The 6550-nt window shown below is 41.5% G+C and overlaps 1 pseudogene; it reads right to left on the bottom strand.

The window, feature by feature from the left end:
* Nucleotides 1–489: 489 nt before the first annotated feature.
* LOC110585703 lies at nucleotides 490–1465 on the bottom strand (annotated as a pseudogene).
* Nucleotides 1466–6550: the final 5085 nt, after the last annotated feature.

Here is a 6550-nt window from a genome sequence, read left to right as displayed (position 1 = left end):
CAAAACTCATCAATCACCCTTAAAACTTTTTCTCAATCCATCACTAGAGTTGTGTTTGCTCTACCTTAAAATGAGACACTGATTTAAAAAACAAAACAAAGCAAGATGAAAAAACAAAAACCCATGGTGCTCATAAAGGCTGGTGCAGGTAGCCAGGGGTGGTACTTACTGCCCAAAGCTTCCAAAGGGTTCACTTATTCCCTTGTCCCCAGTAGCCCCCGCACAGCCACCATGCCCTTATGTGAAGTGTATGTGATTTCAATGAAAGATTGAAGTTTTGACAGCAGATTCCTTCCCGCCTTTGCCTCAAATCCCCTTCCTCTCCAAATGTCTCAAGTTCATCCCCACAGCTGACATGGGAACCACTTGGCTACATCGAAGAAACCCTGCCGGTGATTTAAAAATGTACAAAGGAGGTAAAACATCTATATAAATAAGAAAGGACACCCAGGCCTCCTGGGTTTCTAAGGACTGCCTCCTGGCTGCTTCTCAGCTGCACCACCGGGCCCTGGACTTGTTCTGCTTAATTTTCCCACAACACGAGCCTTGCAGCCCTTGGCGGGGCTTGTTCTGGCTGAGACAGCCTAACCCACTAGGCGCGTCCTGATGCTTCCCAGCTGGGAATGCCAGGAGCATTCGCCAAGGGCGAACCCTGCCAGAGCGCATCTGGCCTGCCCCAATAGATACTGCGTTTGCTCCACAAGCAGTTCTGAGACGGATGGACTCGGACCTCCTGAGGCTGTAGCCCTTGTGGCCACGCCCTTGCCTACCCCACCTGCCAGTGAGTAGCAGCACAGGTGCATCCTGGATGCAGTTGCCAAGTGATAAGGACTTGAGGTAACTGGCAGTGGGAGTTTGTCTTTGAGGGGTACAGGAGTGTAGGAGACAATGGCCTCAGCACTTGGTTGGGCCAACAGGTCTTTTCCATGCCGTGCTGCATGAGCACGATGCCGGATGGTTGAGTGAAGGACTTGATGACGCTGAGGTTGTACAGCTGGCTGACCTTGAATAAGGTTGGGCAGTTCTCTTCAGCGCAGGCACACCTGCTCTATCATGACTTGCTATTTGAAAGCCAGGTGTGGCAAGTTCCCGGCCAGGATCCTGGAGACCCTGGGGGGCATGCTCATTGATCTCCGTGATACACTCATTTGCACTATAAAAGGACCAGCTGTTAGTGATGCCACACACCAGGAGGATCCTCTGAGCGCCCCTGAACACCGTGCGCAAACTGTGCTGGCCAGACACGTTCGAGAACTCCAGCTTGACCCACTGGCCCCACTGCAGGATGGTAGTCATCTAGTAGTCGATCCGGTTACTGCAGGCTTAACGCAGCCCAGGCAGTACCTTCTTGCATGTGCTCCAGGATCTTGCCATGGCCCATGTCGCTGTCGTCCACCTCAAGTAAGAACTTGAGCAGGTAGCTATAGCTCTTGACCAGACTGCTCTGGGTCCCATCCTTGATCATGTGCACACAGGACACAACCCTATGCTCGTGGTGCTGGCTGGGTAGGAGGCCACGGGACATCCCCTGGGAGCCCTCAAACCAACCTACTCGTGGTGTTTCAGGGAGGCAGTGCAAGGCGGTCCCTCCTCGGCACCACCTGTCTCACCTCAACCTGAGGTTCCTGCTTCCGCTAACAACCTCCGTACCATTAGCATGTCTTTCCTAGGTAACTGAAATAGTCCCTAAACCAGTATTCTTGCTTATTCTGCTCTTGCTTCCATGATATATTCTCCATATAATAGCCAAGATGATACTTTACAAATATAAATCATATAAAGTCTCTCCTGTCATAGTCATTAGTACTACCCACTGACCACATTGTCCCCATGCCCCTTTGGATACCTGGTAGGATTGTGTTTACCTACCTTCTTGTGGATGAGTGGGATTATGTGGCTTGTTCTGGCCAGTAATTTTTTAAAAAGATTTTATTTATTTGAGAGAGCACATGAGCAGGGGGGAGGGGCTGGGGGAGAATCCAGCTCCCCACTGAGCAGGGAGCCCGATGCCCCAGGACTCTGGGATCATGACCTGAGCTGAAGGCAGACGTTTAACCAACTGAGCCACCCAGGCACCCTTGGCCAATAAGTTTTAAGCAAAAATGACAACTGGATTACTGAGGCAGAGTATTTAATTGCTGTTTCAAGACCCTTCCCACTGTTCCTTGTGGAACAAAATACATTAAGACCTCACCATGTTTTCCTCTGCATATTGGCTGCAGAGAAACTGTGTGCATTTTAAGTTCAATTCCAGAAGCTGTGTTGATCCTTATTGTTGGAATATTGCCTGTAGCCTCCCAACTCAAACCTCTTCAGGCTACCATATATTCAGAGAGGGTAAATTGCATCCTCATGCCTAAGGTGTATGTGTGACCATGTGAAAGAGATAGAAGGAGAAAGAGTATATGTTGAGGTCAGGGAAAGCAGATGAAAGGAGGAGCATCAGGATCCAATGAAACCAATCAGATTGTGGCTCAAATCCCACATCTGTCATTTGATTGTCAGAACTTACATATCCTCTGTAAGTTTAGGTCTCCTCATCTATAAATTGGTAATGAAAATACCCGCCTCATAGAGTTATTGAGAGGATCAATAAAAATACCTAAGTAATTAGTATAATGTCTGGTTCTTAGTAAAAGCTCAATAAATGGTAGCTCTGATTATTCTTTTTATTAATATTATTGAAGAAAAGAGATGGTAGGGGGAAATCCCAGCAAAAAAAGTCAACAGCCTCAAAATGGAACTATTAGGGAATTGTCTTTAACATACTTTATGAGATAAGGTTGTGCAAAGCTTCAAACTCCAGGAAAACTATGACATGGTAATATTTTTCCTCCAAGAATTCTTTTTTTTTTCTTTCTCTTTCTATTCTTTCAGGATTCATAACTAATTGTGGCTATCCATTTGCTCAAGCGTGATCATTCATTCATTCATTCATTCAAAGGCATTTACTATAATCTGCTTTGTCCAGATATTGAGTTAGGTGCTGGGGACATAATAGTTAATACAAGCACAGCTCTGCCTTTATGGAGAGCATAGAGAAAAGAGATAAAGTCTATTACAAGTGGTAATTGTATATGCCTCCTCTTATTGCAAGCAACAGTGACCCGGTGAGCTTTCACACAAAGGTCTTAATGAATCCTTCTAGGATTATTTATGACTAATGAAAAGCTCCTAAAGAGGTGAAATCTAATCCAAATACATGAATCTCTAATGACAGAAGTTGTTAATGTGGCACCAAGAGTAAAAACAGATATTTAAATGCTCTGCCAAGAACCCCTCAAGTCCATGACACAGTTAACTCCTATTCTACGAGGAAGTAAGGCTTTGATATTCTTTGTACACAATGGTTGTTAAACAGTAAAGGATGTTCTCAGCCCCATGCCCCCCAAAGTGACACTTTCCCTCATTATACATAAGCTTAAGACAAGCAGAGTCAGTTTTCTCTTTTAAAGATAAAAAGCTCTTCTTGACTGGATGAGCAAATGAGGATCCACAGTTGGAGGAACAAGAAGATTTTTAACTCTAAGCTGAGAAATTTACACATGGAAATATGGAAAATATAATTAAACTACAAAAGGAAATGTGATGATTCAAGTTGAATGGAATTAAATGTAAAAATAGTCCTCAAATCTTGCTGCACATTAGAATCACCTGGGGACCTCTTTAAAAATGCTCATGCTCCATTTTAGACCAACTGAATAAACATGTTTGGGATCTGGACACTGGATTTTTTTTCTTTTAGATCTTCCAGGAGATTTACTATGCAGCCCAGGTTGAGACCACTGGAGCAGAGAGGAGTCACAGGGACTGAAGATGAACCCTGAAGGCTCAGCCAGATTTTGATACATGGAGAGGAGTAAAATGTCAGTCTGGCAAGAGACTGGTATGAGAACAAATAATCATACTTGAGTATTTCCCCACTTTGGGCTATGAAGAGATGGCCTGACCTAAGCTAATGCCTCCTGCTGAAAAGGTAGAAGGTAGGTCTGGGTTGGGTGTACAGGAATTCTTCTGCCACAGATATCCTTACTTCAAGTTCTAATGTAGTCATGAAGTTTTCCTTGGTTAGCTTTTTGGGAACAATGAATATTTTGGTTGCAGTGAGTTTGAGGTACTTCTTTTGTTGTATCTGGAAATAAGGGGAAAAATGATTCAGAAATCAAAAATAAAAGATAAAGAGATAAATTTTTAACCAAGAGGATTTTTGTTTTTGCTTCCCCCCCCCCCGCCACTCCCATGGGTCTCCTAAAGGAGAAAAAGCACTGAAATAATTGAGGCAATAAACCTGGGTCACAAGTCAGTGCCTCCAGAGGTCAAACAGGTAGCACAAATGGTGGTAGACTACTGTGAGGCTCCCCTTACTTAGGGCCCTTACCTCAGGACTTCTGCTGGCCAAGGTGGGAATTTCCAAAGAAAACCCTGAGAGGAAGTGATAATAAGTAAAAATTAATTGTATATTTATTTTTTCATTCTTTCCTTTTCTCTCTTTCCTTCCTTCCTACCTTCCTTTTTTTTTTTTTTTTTTTTTTGCTAATTTAGGATATCTAGATCATAATTGGTATTCCCTTTTTGTTCCATATATGTTGTCTTATTTCAGAGAATATGAAAGTATTTATAGGAAGTTCTGTAGTTTCATTCACAACGTTAACACTCCACCCTAATTTCTCTATAGGACAGTAAATTCTCCAAACCTGAATTCTAACAAGGTAAAGATTCCAGAAACCTAAATCAGGCAGTTGGAAATAGACACCTTTATAGTTAGAAGTTATTCCAGTTAGTGTTTGACAAAACTTATGCTGGCTAATTGAACATAATAAAAAATTTTAAGAAAACTTAATAATAGTTAAGGCTGTTACCCATCCTAATTCTTTGCATTGCCAAGTTTAAAAACTCTGCTAGTAAGTATAAAAGCATAGCTCAGTTAAGGATACAGTCTTATTGGGAGTTGATCTGTTAGACTCTGCTATATCTTCAGGAATTGAAAGAGAGAAGATTGAATTTACCAAAATTTGTCTTATGATCAGTATTACTTGTAGTTAAAAGGAACAATGTTATAGGATACTTTGGGTTAGGATGGTGAGGCTGTGGACAGCATAATTGAATAATAGCAGATGGTAACTAGACGACCTTCTAAAGGAGGGGGTGGCAGTTAATGCAAGGATTTATTTTACTGAGTAAGTTTCCAAATTTGACTGCTGTCCTCAGCATTCTTTTTTCTCTTTCCTCCCTTCAGAGCCCTTTATTTTTTCTCTATATAAACATGGAACAAATATTTTTATATTTTTAATTTTTTATTGAAATATAATTAATATAGTATATCAGTTTCAGGTGTATAATATAATGATTCAACGTATCTATACATTACTCCATGCTGATCACAGTAAGTGTACTCTTAATCCCCTTTATCTATTTCACCCGTCCCCCAACCCACCTCCCCTGTAGCAAATATTTTTAAAAATATGAGTTTAGAAATGTACCAAATGTTAGTCTTACTTGGCTGGTCACATTATCGTCTCCATCTCTGCCTTCAACCTTATCTTCTTGAAGAGTGTTGGTGTCCTGAATCCTCCTTTATACCCTTCCCAATATTTTGCCTTTTGTACCTATTTCATTGGAGAGATTGTAAAATGAGCCCTACCCCCATGGCTCCGGCCTCCCTGTTTTTGTGCTCTTTTATAATTCCCTTTCCTTGACTGTGGGTGGGATCTGTGACTTGATTTTTACCAATAGGATATGGCAAAAGCAAAGGATGTCACTCCCATATTTAAAACGACCTTGGTAGCAAAATTGTTGTAGAGACTCACCCTGCTAACATGAAGTTAGCAGCCATTGGGAAAAGTCTGCATGGTGAGGAATTGTAGGCAGGTTCTAAGAACTGAGAGCAATCCCAACTTCAATCAGTAAGAAGCCAGGGCCCTCAATCCTGCAGCCACGAGGAAAGTAAAGTCTGCCAACGGTGGTAGTAGGTTTTTGGATATGGATAATTTCAAGCCTTCAGACAAGAACTCAATCCAGCTGACAACACACTGATTGCAGCCCTGTGAGACCTTAAATAGGGGACTCATTTAAGAGTTGCCCAAATTTCTGACCCACTAAAACTGTGAGATAATAAATATGTGTGTTGTTTTAAGCTCCTAAATTTAAATTTGCTTAATTTGTATAATTTGTTACACAGCAACAGAAAACTATTATACCCATTCAGAAGTACAAATCCAAAATGATGCTAAAGATGGCCAGGTGTAAGTGTTAAGACTCCATCTTATCTGTAGCATTTGTTCTGATGTTGGAAGTTCTGTCTTTCAGTAATTCATTTACAAAAGGTTTGGTGTGTGGAGTTATCACTTTGACTCACTTGAGCCCTGGCAAGCTGAAAAAACAAGTGGGAATCAGGCAATTTGAGGACACTTTTAATGATTAAACATATTTCACACCATTAAAGAAAAATAGGTCAATGCAATTCAATAATTGTTCACCAGCATGAGAAAGATTAGTTTTACCCAGTGGATATTGGCTTGTTATTATAGTTACTGTAATCAATATAAGAAGA

This window comes from Neomonachus schauinslandi, chromosome 3 (assembly GCF_002201575.2).
Source record: "Neomonachus schauinslandi chromosome 3, ASM220157v2, whole genome shotgun sequence".
Taxonomy (NCBI): Eukaryota; Metazoa; Chordata; class Mammalia; order Carnivora; family Phocidae; genus Neomonachus; species Neomonachus schauinslandi.
The sequence above is the reverse complement of the archived record's forward strand: the minus strand, read 5'-3'. Positions and strand labels throughout refer to the sequence as shown.